The following is a 23,734-nucleotide window of genomic DNA, read 5'->3' as shown; positions in this document are numbered from 1 at the left end:
CCAGGATTTATCAATGAATTGGAAAGAAGACAGAGAAGTAATGCAAACAAAAAATTAGTCACAATACCTAGAAACAGGACTTACCAACTAGGAGGGCAATGGTGTTATTTGTTGAGAAATCAAAAACAAACCCAGAATCAGGTTTAAACATCACCGAAGACATTTCAAGATATTTAGGTGGCAGATTAGACACTCATTCAGTGTCAACTTATATTATTCAGTGGCCTGTCCTCTGCATGTCCTCTGCACCCAAGAGGCAGACTTTCAAAGCATTTAGCATAAGCCAAATGGTCCTTCTTCTTCATCTTCACTGAATATTTCTGTGACTGTCTACTAACTCTTTAATCTCACCACTTATCATTTTCTTCACTCATAAAATAGGAACAAAGAATATGCTTCTTTGAGTTGATTAAATCATATAACATGTAGAACTTCAGAATCATCCCTGCCAGGATGCTCTTGAAATATGATTATCAGTGAGAAAATCCTCATACGTTGTTCTTAATATTTTGCCACAGGCTACATAAGAAACACTAATATGGTACCTTATCCTACTTTTTCAGATGACAGCATGCAGTCTGTCTTGTTCCTCCAATAGCAAATTTCCCATGGCCACTTTATAAAGCATCGTAATTTAATTATGAGCAAAGCTTGTACCTAACAGTAATCCCCACTGCCCCTTGTGTGAGAAAGAAATGTTTATACATCATTACCGTACATTAACTTAGTTTTTCTCGTTAATCCCACAAAATTGGTTTTATAATCCTTGTTTCACATATAGACACAAATCTCCAGATGACACAAAATTTCCCCACTAAGATATAACCAATAAATAGAGACTGCATAAAATTCTGATCTAATTGAGTGAAAAATTAATTTGCTACTGCCTGTGTTCAGCCACAGTTGCTTTGGAACCTCATGCCTCACAAAGCATTATAGTGTTGTAGCACTCTTGGGGGGAGGCAGTAGGATTTGGTTCTTCTTTTGTAATGACAACTCTTCTTTCTGAGATATGTCTCCACAGGAACCTATTACACAGCTCTCATTCTTTCAATTACCTTACTCTTCTCTGCCCATGTCTCTATGGTAGAATTTTCTACAATACCGTTGACAGATTAACCTCCTTTGTCATCTGTTTCTATTCCTATACCTTGTGTATTTCTCAAACATATCAGTTATGAGACCAGCTCTCAAGACTGCTCAGCTTTCCAAAGAAATGGTCTGTTGATCTCTGCGATCTCACATTCTCCAAGCACCAATAGATCTAATTAAGCATAAACCGCAAATTCATTAAAGTTAGTATGTGTAGAAAGAGTACATTGAGGTCACAGGAACCTATTTCCTTTAGCTAGACATGTGATTGGGATTGGAGCCTTCCATTCCTTCTTTTCTTCATTTTGGGTAACTTTTTAATAGCATATGATAGTTCAATTTTCCAAGAAGTCACATGGAATCAAGTTGTCTAATTATTCATTTTTGTATGGTGCGGAGGGTTTGAATTCTGACCTTTAATATTCTATTTTCCTGTATCCATGAATACATGACTAATGAATAAAGTGCATTTTTCATCATTACCAAAATTATAAAATATCGCTATGAAATATTTTATGAAATGTATAGATCATTTATAGATAAATGAATGTTTAGATACATAAATTTATAAATAAGTAGTATATAAGATAAATTAAAACCTGTAAAAATAAAATTATAGAAACATAATAGGCTCTTTTTTGAGAAACATATTTATAAGCTATAAAGATTTTAAAATTGTTGTCATATGAAGAGCTAGCATGGGACACAGGGTTGAATGATGCAGAATGGACTTCTGAGGTGTGAGAAGGAAATGAGAGATAATACGAACATTTAAAAAGTCTTAATGTTGAAAGAATTTGCAAAGGAAGACAGAAAGTATAAGGAATAATAATAATAACTGGGATTCTGAGCTGCTGTGATAGTGTACCATGAATTTTATAGTCAATATCATTTCATGTGTAAAAATCATGTACACTCCCAATTTCAAATATATGCATGCAAAGTACAGGGAAATCTTGGGCAATAATAAACCATATAATAAAAGGTTAAACAATGTTACTTCAGAAAAGTCAATGTGCTTCACTAACTAAAGAGATATGTAAATAATTTGTTTTAAATTTACCATAGAGTACACTGCCACTGATTATAGAGCAGAAGGGTATAAATTGCTTAGTAGTGTACCTTCGATAAGTTTTGAAATGAGTCAAGAATAAAAGGTATAAGTCTTTAAAATTCTTCTTACTATACGAACATTCTTTCTGGTACATTTAGACTGGCCTATGGTGACTGATTACATGAACAACTTTGCTTGAACAGAAATCAATCATGTCATACACACAACCTTGTGATATCTCCGACTGAAGAACTAGGTTTTAAAAAATGGTTCACGAATCATTGCATATTAAGGTGATTTCTGTCATTATCAATCTAAAGACTTAGATTGTTTTAAGGCTAGAGATTTGAAATAAAATGAGACTCAGTATTTGGCATGAAGTTAGAACTCGGATTCTAGTTCTGGAACTTGCCTGCACTGTGATCTAGATAAAGTCGAGGAAGGTCCTAATTATTAAATCCCTATTTGTTTTTTTAGCAACCTTGATGCATTGATGAAGTGACTGAATGTGTATACATTTGCCATGTGCAGGTGTCACCAGAATTCCCTTAAGTGTCTGCAGTCCTTCCAACTGGTACTATTTCTCTCTCATTCAGACTTCTTTAATTCCAGAGAAATAAGGAATGAAAAAATGATTTGTAACACCATCAGCTCTGTTTCATGTTGCATATACTCTATCTGGATGCACAGATCTTGAATTATTGATCCACTGGTAACTAATTTTGTGAGAATGGAAAAATCACCTAATCTAGATGTCTTTGTTTTATCATGTCTGGAGGATCTTTTAAGCAGAAAATGGAATTTGATTTTCTGTTCAATTTCAGCATCATTTCTCTTCTTTCACTTTATTTTCCTTGGGTATAGTTGCTGTAATAGTGACAATTGCTCAATACTTGGGAAAAAACTCATTGTTCTCAGGCAGCCAATTTTTTATTCCTTGACCAATATTTGATATTTGATTAATGAAATAATATGGCTTTGAGTAATCAAATTCAGTTAAAATACTTATATCTAAGGTGGGTGAAGTCATAAGCAAGAAAAAGCACCTGGAGAAGAGAACTGTGAGTACTCATGAGTCAGGCTAGAACTAAGTAATCAAATACTTTTGAAAAAAAATGTCTTTTGGTGACATAATTTCAGCCTATGTTTTGAAACCAGATATTTGTTAAAAATGTGAATCACAAATATTTTTTTTGTGTCTGCAATGACATTTTGCCTTCATCAGAATAGTTAAATGTGAGGCTCTTAAAATTAGTGAATTTATTTCATCAATTTTCACTCATTTTAAAATGTATTTTATGGCATGTCTGTGAAGTTGTATCTGATGAGGAAAATCTGCATATTTCTTCCTCTTTAAAATGCTCAGTTGCAAGGCAGTGTTCAATGTTCATGCTTACAGCTGATTTTTACAATCAGTTGCATAAAACTCTCTTTTTCCCTTTTGAGTTAACTTGGTAATTCTTGAAAAATCTATAGTCTTTCTCAACTACTTATGTTTTGCTACGAGATACTTGAATTTTTTATCAAGATTCTTTATTTAAATCACTGTTCAGAGGAAAGAGAAAGTAATGCATAGAAACCCCATTCCTCATTCTTCCCACTCTGCCTACAGGGTAACAAACACACTTAGATTTAGAAAAATTTGAAGAAAGAACAAAGTTCAATATTAGCCCTCAAACCAACAAATGCTAAGAACACTCACAATAATTAATACTTGAAAGGAACCTCACAAGTTGCAAATTACAAGTTCTGATTGGCAAATTTTGTAATCCAAGACCTGTTTTATTTTGCTAAAACAGCTTCCTAAATATCTACCATCTTACCAAGCAGAGGAGACTGGTTTTTGTAGGGGGCAGTTCTGATCTTAAGATCCTATTCAACAATTGGCCCTTGATCTGTTGGTAAATAAACCCATGGAAGAAGGTACAGGTGGGACTTCAGGATCACTGTAGGAAAAGAGAGACTTAAGGTAGGAGAACGAGTTGCCATGGTTTAGAAAGAGGGAACTGGGCAACCATGTAAGATCTCAAAACAGTGGCCACATGGGCCACTCCAACAGGTAGCCGATCTGGTGATTTTAGCAACTGAAGAATATGGCAAGTGGGAGAGACAGAGATAAGAAATGTGTAAGGGCATGCCTTTCCAGGTGAGAGATAGTAGCACCCAGCAATTTTGCCAGATGGCAAATTGAATCAAACAATGTATGTCTGTGTCTTTTGTCTCAGGATTCAAGGGAAGTCAGGAGTGGGCTGGTAGCATAACCAGTTCCCAGAGCAAAGGCAGGTAGAGCAAAAGACTGTGTTTAACAGGTTTAATTGATCACTGAAGCACACATTATAGTGAATGATCAATTTTTAAGTATCTCATTTTTGAAATTCCTATTATACTGACATACAAAAAAAAATCTATCTGTGGCAGTTTGAAGAAGTGAATTGTGCAAGACACCCTCCTATCCCCAAATTCACTGTCTAACTCTGGACTCTCCCTTTGCTCCCAAGGAGGCTTCCAGGATCACAAGAGTATCCTGCTTCTTCTGGAAGCCTTCAGTGACCCAGGACTTGAAACCCTCCCCTTCAATCCCTTACCAGCTGGGTCTATTCAGATACAGCCTGCAGAGGTAAGTTGTATGTGGTCTCTTGAACTCCATTTTCTATCTCTGGGCTCACTTTTCAGTCACAAGAGGACCATCCTGCTTACCTGTGAGGACCTGCAGAGATCCAAAAACAACCAGCTTAGAACATTGTTCCACTAATCCCTTGCTAGAGGGGTTGGCCTGAGTCACAGCCAGCAGAATCAGGTACCTTAATCTCCATTGTCTGGCCAGTAACTCACCCTACTTTCCTGAGAAGTCTTTCTGCCATCAGGATCACACAGCCAACACCAGAGAAAAACAGATGCCTAAATGACAGTGTAATAAGAAAACAACCACATCCAGGGCAATATGGTACCACCAAAGCCCAGCTATCCTGCTATAACAAAACCTGAATAATTTAATAAAAATGAAACACAAGAAGATTATTTTACCACTTAACTTATAAAGATGACACAGTGTGTTAAACAGGAATTGAATAAATCCCTTAAAGAAAGGCAGGAAAATATATCCAATTAAGTAGAGGCATTAAAAGAGGAGAGAGCTGGGGATTTAGCTCAGTGGTAGAGCGCTTACCTAGGAAGCACAAGGCCCTGGGTTCGGTCCCCAGCTCCGGAAAAAAAAAAAAAAAAAAAAGAACCAAAAAAAAAAAAAAAAAAAAAGAGGAGAGAAAGTACTGAAGGAGTAGAATGGGTTTGCAATCCCATAGGAAGAACAACAATATCGATCAACCAGACACCCCAGAGCTCCCAGAGTCTAAACCACCAATCAAAGAGTACACATTGGGAGACCCATGGTTCCAGCTACATATGTAGCAACGGATGGCCTTATTGGGAAAGGGAGGCGCTTTGTCCTGTGAAGGCTCTTTTTTCCGGTGTAGGGGAATGCCAGGGTGATGATGTGGGAGTGGTAAGTGGGTGGGGGGGGCACCCTCATAGAAGAAGAGGGAGACGGTTGGGACGGAAGTTGCCAGAGGGGAAACCTGGAGATGGAATAACTTTTGAAATTTAAAAAAATCCAATAAAAGAAAAAAAAAACACAAAAAATAAAGACACAGAAAAAATAGAACCAAACAGGGCAAGGATATGAGTAAAACTGTCCAGTATTTGAAAAAGGAAATAGAAGCAATAAAGAAAACAAAAACTGAGGCAATCCTGGAAATGGAAAACCTAGGGAAGAGAACAGGAAATACAGACTTAAACATCACCAACAGAATACAGAAAATGGAAGAGAGAATCTCAGGTGTAGAATATATAATAAAAAATCATCATGTGAGTCAAAGAAAATGCAATATCTAAAATATCCATGCAGAGAATAATGCCTCCCACAGTAGGCAGGTCTTCCCATATCAATTACAGTAATAAAGATAATTTCTTACTGTCAAATTATCACCCTTGTGATTCTAGACACTGCCAAGTTATTAACATTATTAACATCATAATTAACATTAACCATCATGAAAGCCATTTAGTTTGTACATAAACTTCCTCCAAGTTTACAATCTTACTCCATTAGAAAATCATGTTTTTTTATTTTTGGTTGTGAGCCTAGCCTTTAACCACTGAGCCATCTTTCCAAGTGGGATGGGGGGGCTCTTGGAGGGGTAATGGGGAAGTGGGATGTCATGGGATGGGGCAGTGGTGGAGGGGGTAACCGGGAAGTGGGATATCATTTGAGAGGTAAATAAATGGAATGATTAATTAAAAAAATAAAGGAAAGAAAGTCATGTTGTTTTCTACCACTGGCTGGCCTCATCTTTGAGGCTGTATTCCTCATGTCAAATTAAAATATCCCTGGAGCCCTAATGCCTTCAGGTTTCCCTTTTCCTCCTACCAAATAGTGCCTCAGTAGTGCCCAGGGATGTCAATTTAATTCTGTAATTCAACTAATTTTTATGTTCAACTTGCCAGACAAGAGAGAGCTTTTGAATAGATTTTATTTAATTTCTTAATAGTCATGAATAACTGAGGCTCAAAATATCTTATATATGTATGAGGTTTTTATAATATTGTTACTCACCAATAAATTTATGTTATAACTTCCATTAATAAGTAATACATATTTTATAATTTATCAGATGATACAACATGTAACAATGACAAAAAGTTAATCAATAAAAATATTGACACTGGCCAAAATGAGTGATTAGTATAATTTTTCACATATTATGTTTATGTGATCATTTTATGAAATCCTTTTCAAGATTCAAGAAATTAATAATACATGTATTAGAACAACAATTTTTCTGTTTGTGCCCTTGAACAATCATGTCTAACTGTGCTAAAAGCATATCAACTATTAAAATTGTCTTAAATTAATTGTAATTTTAGTGCCAAAAGGGGGTAATAACTCACAAAACAAACTTGTTTATGAAGTAATTAGAACAGAAAATCCCTAGAATTTACAGTTGTTGTCACTAACTAAATGAATCTCAGAATGCGATGCTGGGAAGAGATCAGATAAAACACCTGAAAAGAAAAGCAAATCCTGAGTTATTTTATTTATATTGTGTTTCACAATAGAGAACCAAGCCCTGGGAAGATGGTAGGATCAGTATGATGCTTTCTTTTAGAAATAGTTTTTACGTTATATAAAAAATTAAACTTAATTATTATTAAAATTTAAGCAAGCACTCGTATCTTGTTGTTCCCAAATCCCAGGTAAAAGCCCTGTATTGCACACACTTGGAATTTTGGCATCTGGGATGTAAAAACAAGAGGATCCTGGGAGTTCACTGGCTCCAGAGGCAAGCTGATTCAGCAAGATCCAGGTTCAGTGAAAGACCTTGTCTCAAAGACTATGATGGAGAGAGAGAGAGAGAGAGGGAGGGGGAGGGGGAGAGGGAGAGGGAGGGAGAGGGGGAGGGGGAGGGGGAGGGGGAGGGGGAGAGGGAGAGGGAGAGGGAGAGAAAGAGAGAGAGAGAGAGAGAGAGAGAGAGAGAGAGAGAGAGAGAGAGAGAGAGTTTTCCTTGTAGATGGATCCAACACTGCTTTTGAGTAGACTTTGAAGCAATTTTTAAATTACTCTCCAGGAAGATGGATATTGGTCATGTTCACAACCAGGTTTTTCAAGAATATCACAAATATCAGATGCTTATAAGGGCAAAACCTAAAAGGCCTTTGTCCAATTGGTAGGAAGCATACATCCTGATATACTGACTGCTTACATACCTCCCACATATATGAAACCAAGCATAACCCTGTGCAGTTGAGGCAGCCAGCATTGTTTATAGAAGTGAAAGCACATCGTTTGTTATCTTATTTGGACAATCCACAGCATTCTAGAAAGTGATAACATGTACCTTCTATTTAATCTGCTTCGCAGAATGAATAATGTGATTGCAGTGTATAAAAGTTACTTAAGTTCAATTCACTAATTTTAAGCATAAGTAATCACAGATTTTAAATATTGCTTGATAATATCATAAATTAGTCTCATTAGTCAGAACAGTACAATCCACCATTTTCAAATCTCAAAAGAAAAATAAGTGAAAATACTTAGACAATTCAGTATCTAATGTTTTACACTCAATGCATACAAGTAGACTGATAATATTTTTTTTGCCTAGATAAAACATATAACTACAATTTCCAGAAGAATTAATAGCATATGAGATTCATGATCTCCTTATGATCATGATCATATGGTATGATCACCTTATGTTGAAATTATATGAAATGGATTATTCCTTCATAAAACATTCCCTTCTAAAAGCTTACTTATATTGAATCACCAATGAAAAAGGATTATCCAGATAAATCACTGTTGTGGTTTGCCCTGGAGTTTTTTGATGCTAATTCCACTGCCCCAAGGACAGCTGTCTAGTCATGTGCTCAGACTCAGGCAACTTCACCAGAACCTTCTCCCCATTGAATTTGTAAAATACAGGTGAGGGGCAGGTACAAGATAGAAGAAGGCCTGTCATTGGAGGAGAAGGTTTGATGGGCAGGAGAGAAGTTTGAAGGAAAAGGAGAAGACTGAAATGGAAAGAAGGAAGAGACAGGAGGGAGAGGGAGAGAAGCCATGGCAGGTGATGTTAAGATTCTGCTCTGTGTATTTACAGGTTGTTATTAATGTTCTTAAGGGATGGATGGTACTGGGCTTTGTATGTTTAGGTGGGCAATTATATCTTACCAATTGGGTCAAAGTTTATTGTGTTGTGTAGTCTTTCATGTGTAGATTTAAGTGTGATGGAGTGTGGGGCAGCTGGTCTGGACCACCACGGAGTTGGGATGTGTTTGTGGCATGGAAGCCTGCCTTGGGTACTAGTTAGGTAGAGAGATTGCTTACAGCTCAGAGAGAGGCCTTCGGCAGTGTGATATGGGATGGAGCAGAGTGGGAGAGACACTTTGTTGACTGAGACTTAAGATATCTAGCAGACATCTTAGGGCACCGTGGTGCCAGACCTAGGGTGATAAAAGACAATCCATACCTTTTTTAGTTTTTTTATGTTTTTACAACAACAAATCACTTCAAATTAACACAGATGATGAGCTTATTGAAGTAGGCAAATCCCAACAACATCCCCAAGATACAAATTAATCACTAGGTGTGGTGTGAAATTGATTTGCAGCCTCCAGAGGCTCACTGAAGCAGAGCTCTGCTGCCGTGGTGAAATAAACTGAATCATCAGTCCACCTTTTGTCCACACCTTAGTACAGGAAGTACTGTGAGTAGCTTTTAAGCAATTACTCATATTCCTCAGTGATGTCATTCCTGTATTCTTCATCAGAAATTTACCAATAATTCATGACACCGTGAACACTAATATCTTAGTGAATCAGCAGGTTGGGAAGCTCATAAATAGTCATAGGACCCTGTGACCTCTCAACACCAAATATACAAGGTTTTGATACTTTTTGGCATTAACTCAGTCATTAAATTTCTGAATATGTTGACTCTCCATATTTCTATTTTATGTTCTACTATAATACCATTTTCTTTTTAAATTAAGCTTATCACCTGTTACAATAATTCTGATAAATATTACAGGAGTTTCATAATAAAACATGATATAAGATTTGGACATACTGATAAGTCCATCTTCCAGTTGATTTCCTTTCTTCATTCCTTCATTCTTTCACTCCTTCCTTTTACCCTCCCTTCCTCTCTTTCCTTTGATGGCCATCTTTCATTAACAGTACAACTTTCTGCACCTATGAAACTCAAACTGAGAAGTAAAGATTCTGTGAAGGTACCAGCTCGACTTCTCCATGCTCAATGTGTTGTGTGGATGTTTTTCTCAGCACTGGAGCCCTACTTTCAGTTCGCAGAGAGAAACCCTTCGTTGAGTTGTTTGAGGATTTCTGTGGGATCCCCTTGGCTAACAACTCAATTAAATGTAAACCTATCTTTGCACTGGAATACTTTCTTAGTTGAGTCTCCTTATTTCCCAATTGTAGAAATTCTCTTTAGATCATTTTCATATATTCCAGGAAGTTTCCACTGCACTAGGTTTCCATACCTCCCCTCAAATGCCTCACAATTCTAGCAATCTCTCCCTATGTTCTTTTCCTCCATCGCACCTCCCTCAAAGACCATCCTTTCAGCTCCTGTTCCTGACTAGTGTAACCATAAAAATCTATTCTATGTCCTCTTTCAACAGAGACCTATGCATCACCCAAGAGCCCCCCTATTTACCTCCCCTCTCTGAGTCTAAGAATTATAGTTTGGTAATCATTTACTTATCAACCAATAACCATTTATAAGTGAATACATACAATATTTGTCTTTCTGGGTTTGGGTTACCTCACTCAGCATCATTGTTTTCTAGTTCCATCCATTTGCCTGAAAATTTCAGGATGACCTTTCCTAACAGCTCAGAAACATTCTACTGTGTAAATGTATAATATTTTCTTTAGCCATTCTTCTATAGAGATGCATATTGGTTGTTTCCAGTTTCCGACTATTGTGAGTAAAGGTACAATGAACATGTTTAAGTAAGTGACCTTCTGGTAGTATGAAGAATCTTTTGGGTGTACGCCCAAATGTCATATAGCTAGGTCTTAAGCTATATCAATTCCTAATTTTATGAAGAAAATTGATTTATTTCATTTATTTTAATTGATTTCCACAGTTTTTGTACAACTTTGTAGTACAGCAATGGAAGAGGGTTCCTCTTGCTCTACGCTCTACATCCTTCCTGCCATGAGATGGCATTTGTGCTATGGATCGCAGGCATTCAACATTGGTTAAGATGGAAACTTAATTTTAATTTCTGCTTCCTTGATGTCTAAGGTTGTCGAGGATATTGAGAATTCTATGTTTAAATCTGTACTACAATTTTTAATTGAATTATAAAGTTTATGGATATCTAGTTTCTTGAATTATTTATATATTTTGGATATTAGTTCTCTATCACACATCAAGTTGAAAAAAAAAACACTTTCTATATTGTGAGCTACAGTACTATTATATCCTTTGCTTTACAGAACTGTTTAAGTTTCATGAGGATCCTTTCCTTAATTGTTAATCTTAGAGCCTGCTCTACAGGTGTTCTGTTCAGGAATTTGATTTAGGTGACAAATCATCCAAAAGTATTTCCAAATTTATCATCTATCAGATTCAACGTATCTGGATTTATTTTTCTTTTATCTTGATCAACTTGAGAATTTCTTTTTTTTTTTTTTTTTTTTTTTGGATGTAATAAGCAAAGGCGAGGTTTATTACAGAGATCTATTATGGGGATCTCCGGGTCGACACGTATCCTGCGCAGGAGACAGAGGTGTCGACCCCGAAGCTCAAAAGTTAGGGGTTTATATAGGGAAGGCTAGGGGGTTTGGAGCAGTTACACACAATTGGCTAATTTCTGGCGAGGCTATAAGTGATTGGCTCATTTAAACATGGCAGTGAGATTACAGCACAGCAGGAGAGTACGTATTGACTGGAGCGTACAGGATTTTAGAAGCTAGGGGCGTATCAGGGTTTGAAGGACATCTGGTTAAGGTGTGACTCTGAGTAAGCTGGGGGAGGTGCCTTTCTGCCAGATGGTTTGGGTCAGTCCTGAAAACTCGGGCTAGTTCCTGCATTCCTTTTCTTTATCTTTATGGCCTGTTAGTCCTAGCAGCAGGGCGGGGCTGCCTGGACTTGCTTTTCACAGTGTTTAGCCCTGAGTTTGTGAATTTTGAAACTTATTCTTTTAATTTTATATTTTTAAACCTCAAATCTGTATAATTTTCCTTTCATTCCCCTCTTCTTCTACTAAGTAATTCTAATCTTAGAATTTTGATATCAAGTCTCATATTTGGTCTCACCAGTTGTCCTAACTGACTGGTACTGTTGTCTCAGAATCATCAACCGCACAGCACCCACTCGATTTTTTTTTTTTGGTTCTTTTTTTCGGAGCTGGGGACCGAACCCAGGGCCTTGCACTTCCTAGGTAAGCGCTCTACCACTGAGCTAAATCCCCAGCCCCACCCACTCGATTTTTAACAAAAGCAATTAACCGGTTTGTCACGCAGGGTCCAAAAACTAAAACCAAGAAAATTATTAGTAATGGCCCAGCCATATAGCAGAGAGTAGGGTAGTCATCCAGGGAGACCGAGTAAACCAAGACTCAAACCAACCTTGTTGAGCGTCTCTATCTTTTTGTAGGAGTCAAACCTATTAACTAGTTTCTTTAACACACATGAACCTATAATCAGAAGCAGAAGCAAAACTAAGAAGGGTCCCATAAGGGAAGATATCAGAGTAGTCATCCAAGGAGATCTACTAAACCAGCTCTCGAACCATCACTGAAGCGCTTCTCTGTCTGTCTTTTGTCCAACCTTTCTCTTAAGTTTATTCATGGAGTCTTTAATTACTCCTGAATGGTCTACATAGAAGCAACATTCTTCTTTCAGTGTAGCACACAGACTCCTTCTTTAAGGAATATCAGGTCTAAACTTCTCCTATTCTGAAGGACTACCTCTGAGAGGGAGGTTAGGTATTCTTGGAGGTCAGCTAAAAAGTCTTTCATTCTTTTTATATCTGAGTCAATGGCAGTTCTGAATTCTCTATAAGCCTTGCATTGCAGGGCAATGGCAGACGTCCTTGTGCTGCCCTTGCAGCACCTAGATAGCGTTAAGTAATTCTCAACTCTTTTTTTTTTTTTTGTCTTACTAAGCCTTTAGCATCAGGATTCCAATCTGGACACTATCTAAACCTACATACCAAGGTAATGACTAGCTTTTAGAACTTCTAAACTTATACAGATTGTGATCCCTGAGGCACAGTCCCAAGAAGTGTTAGGAGTACTAACATATGCAATGTTACATCATTTGTAATAGAAATCAAGCCTATCTCTACACCTATCTCGATGGAACCCAGGGCAAACATGCTGAGTGTCCCTCTAGGTCCCAGCTCTCAGCCCCAACAGCTAGTACACGGCTGGTGAGGGCTGAGAATTGATGGCTGTCAGGGTGGTCAGCAGCACCAGGTATGGTCCTTTCCAGTGAGGCTCGAGTATCGGGGTTCGGTGCCATCGTATGTAGCCGAGTCTCCAACCTGGAACTGATGAGATGTCTTGGGGGTCCACGGGGCTGCTGCCAGCTGTGACCAGATTTCTTTCTGTATCACCTGTAGGTCTTATAGCCTGGCATACAAATCATTATTACTATGACATGTTGGTTCAGTAACATCATCTAATACAGTCAGAGGAGCTGAGGCCTCATATAAGATCTCAAAGAGGTCTGAATCTGGAAGGGGTATTTCTTGCTCTGAAGAGAGCAAGAGGGAAGGAGTGCCACCCAGTCTGCGCCAGTCTCCATGGTCAATTTGGTCAGGGTCTCTTTTAGAGTTTTATTTATTTACTCTACTTGTCCTGAACTTTGAGGTCTGTAAATACAACGTAATTTCTAATCGACCTCTAAATACTTGACCACACCCTGGCTTACCTTGGCAATGAAAGTAGGGCCATTGTCTGACCAGATCACCTTGGGCACTCCAGACCTGGGAAAGATTTCTTCCAGTATCTTCTTGATGACTACCGGGGCCGTCTCTTGCTTGGCGAGGAAAGCTTCTATCTATTCCTGGAAAGGTACCTAAAAGCAAGTTGTTGGCTTCATCAGGGCATCCAAGAGATGGCAAAGACATCTACGGCACTGATGTGCTGGGGGGTTGGGGTTCAGCCATTCAAGATGATATTGTGTTGTCCACCATGGCAGCACCCACTTATCTCTGACCTTCATGAAGAGAACTGTTCCTGTCTGTAGACAAGGTAGCCTCGGCTTTCAGCAGGGGTCAATCAACCAGTCGCAGAGGTCTTTCCTCCACCCATGGGCTTCTGCCAGTGCTTGCCACTCATGTTGCAGTGGCTACAGGTCAAGATTGGACAGCAAGGTGACCAGATTGTCCCCAACCCGTGGAAAGTCTAGTCCATGGCAGCTGACCAGTGGTCCCATCTTTTGGGACATTCTATTCAAAGGCAAAACATCAGCCACTCTATCACAGTTTAAGTCCTGGATTGGGTGATAATTGTTAGTGCCCGGATGGCAGGAACGGAGTGTTCCAGGCAGAACAGCACTAAGCCACATATCTCTCAGCATCAGGTACTGATGCACTGAGACAGGTCTTAAGCTCCACATACACAGTCTGCAGATATGCATACACATGGCCAAACCCAGCCATTTCAGCCCACACAAGCCATTTGGGAAAGCAAATTTCTCATGAGCAAGGGCAGTCAGGAATGACCATGAACTAGTGGGTTACCGGCCCACGCCAAGGTCCACTGTTCTTCAGGTAGTCCATAAGTATTGTTTACTGTCAGTAGCCCCCTGTACTCAAGGTCTTTGGATATTGGTCCACTGGGGGGGGGCATAGGAGCACAGAGCATTGGGTCCCTGTATCCACAAAACAACTGGGTGGGCTTACCTTCTATCTCTGTGCATAGCCAGCACTCAAGGACTAAGAGGCTCTCCAGTGGCCCCTCTTGTTCTTTCTTGGGCAGTCCCTGACACAGTGTCCTTTTTCTTTCCATTAGGCACACTGATCTTTAGCCAGGAATTAACTTGAGAATTTCTTATATACATTTTGATTGTTATTCCCCTTACGGGTTTCCGGGCCAACATCCGCCTAAACCCTCCCCCCTCCCCTTGTATATGGGCTTCCCTACCAATCCTTCCCTCATTACCACCCTCCCCTCAATAAACACGTTCACTGGGGATTCAGTCTTTGCAGGGTCAAGGGCTTCCCCTTCCACTGGTGCTCTTACTAGGCTATTCTTTGCTACATATGAGGTTGGAGCCCAGGATCAGTCCATGTATAGTCTTTGGGTAGTGGCTTAGACCCAGGAAGCTCTGGTTGGTTGGCATTGTTGTTCATATGAGGTATCAAGCCCCTTCAAGCTCTTCCAGTTCTTTCTCTGATTCCTTCAACGGGGGTCCTGTTCTCAGTTCAGTGGTTTGCTGCTGGCATTCGCCTCTGTGTTTGCTGTATTCTGGCTGTGTCTCTCAGGAGCGATCTACATCCGGCTCCTGTCGGCCTGCACTTCTTTGCTTCATCCATCTTTAAAGAAGGAGTGAAGCATTCATATTTTGGTCATCCTTCTTGAGTTTCATGAGTTATGTGCATCTAGGGTAATTCAAGCATTTGGGCTAATAGCCACTTATCAATGAGTGCATACCATGTATGTCTTTCTGTGATTGGGTTAGCTCAGTCAGGATGATATTTTCCAGTTCCAGCCATTTGCCTACGAATTTCATAAAGTCATTGTTTTTGATAGCTGAGTAATATTCCATTGTGTAGATGTACCACATTTTCTGTATCCATTCCTCTGTTGAAGGGCATCTGGGTTCTTTCCAGCTTCTGGCTATTATAAATAAGGCTGCGATGAACATAGTGGAGCACGTGTCTTTTTTATATGTTGGGGCATCTTTTGGGTATATGCCCAAGAGAGGTATAGCTGGATCCTCAGGCAGTTCAATGTCCAATTTTCTGAGGAACCTCCAGACTGAATTCCAGAATGGTTGTACCAGTCTGCAATCCCACCAACAATGGAGGAGTGTTCCTCTTTCTCCGCATCCTCGCCAGCATTTGCTGTCACCTGAGTTTTTGATCTTAGCCATTCTCACTGGTGTGAGGTGAAATCTCAGGGTTGTTTTGATTTGCATTTCCCTTATGACTAAAGATGTTGAACATTTCTTTAGGTGTTTCTCAGCCATTCGGCATTCCTCAGCTGTGAATTCTTTGTTTAGCTCTGAACCCCATTTTTTAATAGGATTAATTGTCTCCCTGCAGTCTTACTTCTTGAGTTCTTTGTATATTTTGGATATAAGCTCTCTACCTTTTGTAGGATTGGTAAAGATCTTTTCCCAATTTATTGGTTGCCGTTTTGTCCTAACAACAGTGTTCTTTGCCTTACAAAAGCTTTGCAGTTTTATGGGATCCCATTTGTTGATTCTTGATCTTAGAGCATAAGCCATTAGTGTTTTGTTCAGGAAATTTTCTCCAGTGCCCATGTGTTCGAGATGCTTTCCCACTTTTTCTTCTATTAGTTTGAGTGTATCTGGTTTGATGTGAAGGTTCTTGAACCACTTGGACTTAAGCTTTGTGCAGGGTGATAAGCATGGATCGATCTGCATTCTTCTACATGCTGATGTCTAGTTGAACCAGCACCATTTGCTGAAAAAACTATCTTTTTTCCATTGGATGGTTTTAGCTCCTTTTCAAAAATCAAGTGCCTATAGGTGTGTGGGTTCATTTCTTGATCTTCAATTCTATTCCACTGGTCATCTGTCTGTACCAATACCATGCAGTTTTTATCACTATTGCTCTGTAATACTGCTTGAGTTCAGGGATAGTGATTTCCCCAGAATTCCTTTTATTGTTGAGCATAGTTTTAGCTATCCTGGGTTTTTTGTTATTCCAGGTGAATTTACAAATTGTTCTGTCTAATTCTCTGAAGAATTGGATTGGTATTTTGATGGGCATTGCATTGAATCTGTAGATCGCTTTTGGTAAAATGTTCATTATTACTATGTTAATCCTGCCAATCCATGAGCGTGGGAGATCCTTCCATCTTCTGAGGTCTTCTTCAATTTCTTTCTTCAGAGGCTTAAAGTTCTTATTTTACAGATCTTTTACTTGCTTGGTTGAACTCACACCGATGTACTTTATATTATTTGGGATTATTTTGAAGGGTGTCATTTCCCTAATTTCTTTCTTGGCTTGTTTCACTTTTGTGTACAGGAAGGCTACTGATTCATTTGAGTTAATTTTATACCCAGCCACTTTGCTGAACCTGTTTATCGGGATTAGTAGTTCTCCGGTGGAACTTTTGGGATCGCTTAAATATACTATCTTAACATCTGCAAATAGTGATATTTTGACATCTTCTTTTCCAATCTGTATCCCTTTGATCTCCTTTTGTTGTCTGATTGCTCTGGCTAGAACTTCAAGAACTATATTGAATAAGTAGGGAGAGAGTGGGCAGCCTTGTCTAGTCCCTGATTTTAGTGGGATTGCTTCAAGTCTCTCCATTTAGTTTAATGTTAGCCACTGGTTTGCTGTATATGGCTTTTACTATGTTTAGGTATGGGCCTTGAATTCCTATTCTTTCCAGGACTTTCATTATGAAGTGGTGTTGCATTTTGTCTAATTCTTTCTCAGCATCTAATGAAATGATCATGTGTTTTTTTTTTCTTTCAGGTTGTTTATATAATGGATTACATTGTTGGTTTTCCGTATATTAAACCATCCCTGTATGCCTGGGATCAAGCCTGCTTGACAATGGCAAAGGATTGTTTTGATGTGCTCTTGGATTAGATTTGCCAGCATTTTATTGAGTATTTTTGCATGGATATTCATAAGGGAAATTGGTCTGAAGTTCTCTTCCCATATTGCGGCTTTGTGTGGTTTAGATATAAGAGTAATTGTGGCTTCATATAAGGAATTCGGTAGCGCTCTGTATGTTTCTATTTTGTGGAATAGTTTGCATAGTATTGGTATGAGGTCTTCTATGAAGGTCTGATAGAATTCTGCAGTGAACCCATACGGACATGGGCTAATTTTCTTTGGGAGACCTTTAATGTGTGCTTCTATTTCTTTTGGAGTTGTAGGGTTCTTTACATGTTTTATCTGTTCCTGATTTAACTTCGGTACCTGGTATCTGTCTAGGAAATTGTCATTTCCTGCAGATTTTCAAGTTTTCTTGAATATAGGCTTTTATATTAGGAGCTGATGACTTTTAGAATTTCCTCTGATTCTGTAGTTATGTCTCTCTTTTCATTTCTGATTTTGTTAATTTTGAAATACTCTCCATGTCCTCTCTTTAGTCTGGCTAATGGTTTATCTATCATGTTGATTTCCTCAAAGAATCAACTTTTGGTTCTGTTGATTCTTTCTATGGTCCTTTTTGTTTCTACTTGGTTGATTTCAGCTCTGAGTTTGATTATTTCCTGCCTTTTTTTTTTTTTTTTTTCGGAGCTGAGGACCGAACCCAGGGCCTTGCGCTTGCTAGGCAAGCGCTCTACCACTGAGCTAAATACCCAACCCCTATTTCCTGCCTTTTACTCCTCCTGGGTGTATTTGCTTCTTTTTGTTCTAGAGCTCTTAGGTGTGCTGTCAAGTTGCTGATATATCATCTCTCCTGTTTCTTTCTACAGGCACTCAGAGGTATGAGTTTTCCTCTTAGCACAGCTTTCATTGTGTCCCATAAGTTTGGGTCTGTTTTACCTTCATTTTCATTAAATTCTAAGAAGTCTTTAATTTCTTTCTTTATTTCTTCCTTGACCAGGTTATCGTTGAGTAGAGCATTGTTCAACTTCCATGCATATGTGGGAGTTCTTCCCTTATTGTTATTTAAGACAAGCTTTAGCCCGTGGTGGTCTGATAGGACGCATGGGATTATATCTACTTTCTGTATCTGTTGAGGCCTGTTGTATGACCAAAAATATGGACAGTTTTGGAGAACGTACCATGAGGTGGTGAGAAGAAGGCATATCCTTTTGTTTTAGGATAGAATATTCTATAAATATCTGTTAATTCCATTTTTTTCACGACTTCTCTTGGTCTGTCTATGTCTCTGATTAGTTTCTGTTTCCATGATCTCTCCATTGATGAGAGTGGGGTATTGAAATCTCCTACTATTATTGTGTGAGGTGCAGTGTGTTCTTTGAGCTTTAATAAGGTTCCTTTTATGTACATAGGTGCGTTTGTATTTGGAGCATAGGTTTTAGGATTGAGAGTTCATCTTGGTGGATTTTTCCTTTGATGAATATGAAGTGTCCTTCCTTATCTTTTTTGATGGCTTTTAGTTGAAAATCGATTTTATTCGATATTAGAATGGCTACTCCATTTTCCTTCTTCAGACCATTTGCTTGAAAATTGTTTTCCAGCCTTTCACTCTGAGGTAGTGTCTGACTTTGTCTCTGAGGTGTGTTTCCTGTAGGTAGCAGAATGCAGGGTCTTCATTGTGTATATAGTTTGCTAATCTATGTCTTTTTATTGGAGAGTTGAGAACATTGATGTTGAGAGATATTAAGGAATAGTGATTATTGCTTCCTGTTATATTCATATTTGGATGTGAGGTTATGTTTGTGTGCTTTTCTTCTCTTTGTTTTATTGCCAAGACGATTAGTTTCTTGCTTTTTTTTTTTTTATGTAAAGTCACATTTACTGAGCACTGGACGTCAGGTTCTGAGTATTTTGCAAATATTAGCTCATCCAATCCTCTCAGAAAACCTGTGAGGAAACAGTTCATGGCACAGGCTATTCGGATTTAAGGGTGAGGTCACGTGGTTTGAAGTAGCAGAGCTGGAGTTCCAATCTAGACTCTTCATTCTTTTTTTTTTCTTTTTTTTTTCTTTTTTTCCTTTTTTTACAATGCTATTGATTATTTCTTTTTTTTTCTTTTTTTTTATTTATTTATTTTTTTATTAACTTGAGTATTTCTTATATACATTTCGAGTGTTATTCCCTTTCCCGGTTTCCGGGCAAACATCCCCCTCCCCCCTCCCCTTCCTTATAGGTGTTCCCCTCCCAACCCTCCCCCCATTGCCGCCCTCCCCCCATAGACTAGTTCACTGGGGGTTCAGTCTTAGCAGGACCCAGGGCTTCCCCTTCCACTCGTGCTCTTACTAGGATATTCATTGCTACCTATGGGGTCAGAGTCCAGGGTCAGTCCATATATAGTCTTTAGGTAGTGGCTTAGTCCCTGGAAGTTCTGGTTGCTTGGCATTGTTGTACTTTTGGGGTCTCGAGCCCCTTCAAGCTCTTCCAGTTCTTTCTCTGATTCCTTCAATAGGGGACCTATTCTCAGTTCAGTGGTTTGCTGCTGGCATTCGCCTCTATATTTGCTGTATTCTGGCTGTGTCTCTCAGGAGCGATCTACATCCGGCTCCTGTCGGTCTGCACTTCTTTGCTTCATCCATCTTGTCTAATTGGGTGGCTGTATATGTATGGGCCACATGTGGGGCAGGCTCTGAATGGGTGTTCCTTCAGTCTCTGTTTTAATCTTTGCCTCTCCCTTCCCTGCCAAGGGTATTCTTTTTCCTCATTTAAAGAAGGAGTGAAGCATTCACATTTTGATCATCCGTCTTGAGTTTCGTTTGTTCTAGGGATCTAGGGTAATTCAAGCATTTGGGCTAATAGCCACTTATCAATGAGTGCATACCATGTATGTCTTTCTGTGATTGGGTTAGCTCACTCAGGATGATATTTTCCAGTTCCAACCATTTGCCTACGAATTTCATAAACTCGTTGTTTTTGATAGCTGAGTAATATTCCATTGTGTAGATGTACCACATTTTCTGTATCCATTCCTCTGTTGAAGGGCATCTGGGTTCTTTCCAGTTTCTGGCTATTATAAATAAGGCTGCGATGAACATAGTGGAGCACGTGTCTCTTTTATATGTTGAGGCATCTTTTGGGTATATGCCCAAGAGAGGTATAGCTGGATCCTCAGGCAGTTCAATGTCCAATTTTCTGAGGAACCTCCAGACTGATTTCCAGAATGGTTTTACCAGTCTGCAATCCCACCAACAATGGAGGAGTGTTCCTCTTTCTCCACATCCTCGCCAGCATCTGCTGTCACCTGAGTTTTTGATCTTAGCCAATCGCACTGGTGTGAGGTGAAATCTCAGGGTTGTTTTGATTTGCATTTCCCTTATGACTAAAGATGTTGAACATTTCTTTAGGTGTTTCTCAGTCATTCGGCATTCCTCAACTGTGAATTCTTTGTTTAGCTCTGAACCCCATTTTTTAATAGGGTTATTTGTTTCCCTGCGGTCTAACTTCTTGAGTTCTTTGTATATTTTGGATATAAGGCCTCTATCTGTTGTAGGATTGGTAAAGATCTTTTCCCAATCTGTTGGTTGCCGTTTTGTCCTAACCACAGTGTCCTTTGCCTTACAGAAGCTTTGCAGTTTTATGAGATCCCATTTGTCGATTCTTGATCTTAGAGCATGAGCCATTGGTGTTTTGTTCAGGAAATTTTTTCCAGTGCCCATGTGTTCCAGATGCTTCCCTAGTTTTTCTTCTATTAGTTTGAGTGTGTCTGGTTTGATGTGGAGGTCCTTGATCCACTTGGACTTAAGCTTTGTACAGGGTGATAAGCATGGATCGATCTGCATTCTTCTACATGTTGCCCTCCAGTTGAACCAGCACCATTTGCTGAAAATGCTATCTTTTTTCCATTGGATGGTTTTGGCTCCTTTGTCAAAAATCAAGTGACCATAGGTGTGTGGGTTCATTTCTGGGTCTTCAATTCTATTCCATTGGTCTATCTGTCTGTCTCTGTACCAATACCATGCAGTTTTTATCACTATTGCTCTGTAATACTGCTTGAGTTCAGGGATAGTGATTCCCCCTGAAGTTCTTTTATTGTTGAGGATAGCTTTAGCTATCCTGGGTTTTTTGTTATTCCAGATGAATTTGCAAATTGTTCTGTCTAACTCTTTGAAGAATTGGATTGGTATTTTGATGGGCATTGCATTGAATCTGTAGATTGCTTTTGGTAAAATGGCCATTTTTACTATATTAATCCTGCCAATCCATGAGCATGGGAGATCTTTCCATCTTCTGAGGTCTTCTTCAATTTCTTTCCTCAGTGTCTTGAAGTTCTTATTGTACAGATCTTTTACTTGCTTGGTTAAAGTCACACCGAGGTACTTTATATTATTTGGGTCTATTATGAAGGGTGTCGTTTCCCTAATTTCTTTCTCGGCTTGTTTCTCTTTTGTATAGAGGAAGGCAACTGATTTATTTGAGTTAATTTTATACCCAGCCACTTTGCTGAAGTTGTTTATCAGCTTTAGTAGTTCTCTGGTGGAACTTTTGGGATCACTTAAATATACTATCATGTCATCTGCAAATAGTGATATTTTGACCTCTTCTTTTCCGATCTGTATCCCTTTGATCTCCTTTTGTTGTCTGATTGCTCTGGCTAGAACTTCAAGAACTATATTGAATAAGTAGGGAGAGAGTGGGCAGCCTTGTCTAGTCCCTGATTTTAGTGGGATTGCTTCAAGTTTCTCTCCATTTAGTTTAATGTTAGCAACTGGTTTGCTGTATATGGCTTTTACTATGTTTAGGTATGGGCCTTGAATTCCTATTCTTTCCAGGACTTTTATCATGAAGGGGTGTTGAATTTTGTCAAATGCTTTCTCAGCATCTAATGAAATGATCATGTGGTTCTGTTCTTTCAGTTTGTTTATATAATGGATCACGTTGATGGTTTTCCGTATATTAAACCATCCCTGCATGCCTGGGATGAAGCCTACTTGATCATGGTGGATGATTGTTTTGATGTGCTCTTGAATTCGGTTTGCCAGAATTTTATTGAGTATTTTTGCGTCGATATTCATAAGGGAAATTGGTCTGAAGTTCTCTTTCTTTGTTGTGTCTTTGTGTGGTTTAGGTATAAGAGTAATTGTGGCTTCGTAGAAGGAATTCGGTAGGGCTCCATCTGTTTCAATTTTGTGGAATAGTTTGGATAATATTGGTATGAGGTCTTCTATGAAGGTTTGATAGAATTCTGCACTAAACCCGTCTGGACCTGGGCTCTTTTTGGTTGGGAGACCTTTAATGACTGCTTCTATTTCCTTAGGAGTTATGGGGTTGTTTAACTGGTTTATCTGTTCCTGATTTAACCTCGATACCTGGTATCTGTCTAGGAAATTGTCCATTTCCCGAAGATTTTCAAATTTTGTTGAATATAGGTTTTTATAGTAAGATCTGATGATTTTTTGAATTTCCTCCGAATCTGTAGTTATGTCTCCCTTTTCATTTCTGATTTTGTTAATTTGGACACACTCTCTGTGTCCTCTCGTTAGTCTGGCTAAGGGTTTATCTATCTTGTTGATTTTCTCAAAGAACCAACTTTTGGTTCTGTTGATTCTTTCTATGGTCCTTTTTGTTTCTACTTGGTTGATTTCAGCTCTGAGTTTGATTATTTCCTGCCTTCTACTCCTCCTGGGTGTATTTGCTTCTTTTTGTTCTAGAGCTTTTAGGTGTGCTGTCAAGCTGCTGACATATGCTCTTTCCTGTTTCTTTCTGCAGGCACTCAGCGCTATGAGTTTTCCTCTTAGCACAGCTTTCATTGTGTCCCATAAGTTTGAGTATGTTGTATCTTCATTTTCATTAAATTCTAAAAAGTTTTTAATTTCTTTCTTTATTTCTTCCTTGACCAGGTTATCATTGAGTAGAGCATTGTTCAATTTCCACGTATATGTGGGCATTCTTCCTTTATTGTTATTGAAGACCAGTTTTAGGCCGTGGTGGTCCGATAGCACGCATGGGATTATTTCTATCTTTCTGTACCTGTTGAGGCCCGTTTTTTGACCAATTATATGGTCAATTTTGGAGAAAGTACCATGAGGAGCTGAGAAGAAGGTATATCCTTTTGCTTTAGGATAGAATGTTCTATAAATATCGGTTAAGTCCATTTGGCTCATGACTTCTCTTAGTCTGTCGACATCACTGTTTAACTTCTGTTTCCATGATCTGTCCATTGATGAGAGTGGGGTGTTGAAATCTCCCACTATTATTGTGTGAGGTGCAATGTGTGTTTTGAGCTTTAGTAA

The 23,734-nt window shown here is 38.8% G+C and overlaps 1 long non-coding RNA gene across 1 annotated transcript in view; it reads left to right on the top strand.

Moving 5' to 3' along the window:
• LOC102552153 (uncharacterized) overlaps positions 1–20,251 on the top strand; it is a 36,178-nt gene extending 15,927 nt beyond the window's left edge. Inside the window, exons 5-7 of the long non-coding RNA XR_005499088.2 lie at positions 4,645–4,763; positions 7,397–7,506; positions 8,625–20,251. This is a non-coding gene — a long non-coding RNA (uncharacterized LOC102552153). The remainder of the gene's footprint in view (positions 1–4,644; positions 4,764–7,396; positions 7,507–8,624) is intronic.
• Positions 20,252–23,734: the final 3,483 nt, after the last annotated feature.

Source organism: Rattus norvegicus, chromosome 1 (genome assembly GCF_036323735.1).
Source record: "Rattus norvegicus strain BN/NHsdMcwi chromosome 1, GRCr8, whole genome shotgun sequence".
NCBI lineage: Eukaryota > Metazoa > Chordata > Mammalia > Rodentia > Muridae > Rattus > Rattus norvegicus.
The sequence above is the reverse complement of the archived record's forward strand: the minus strand, read 5'-3'. Positions and strand labels throughout refer to the sequence as shown.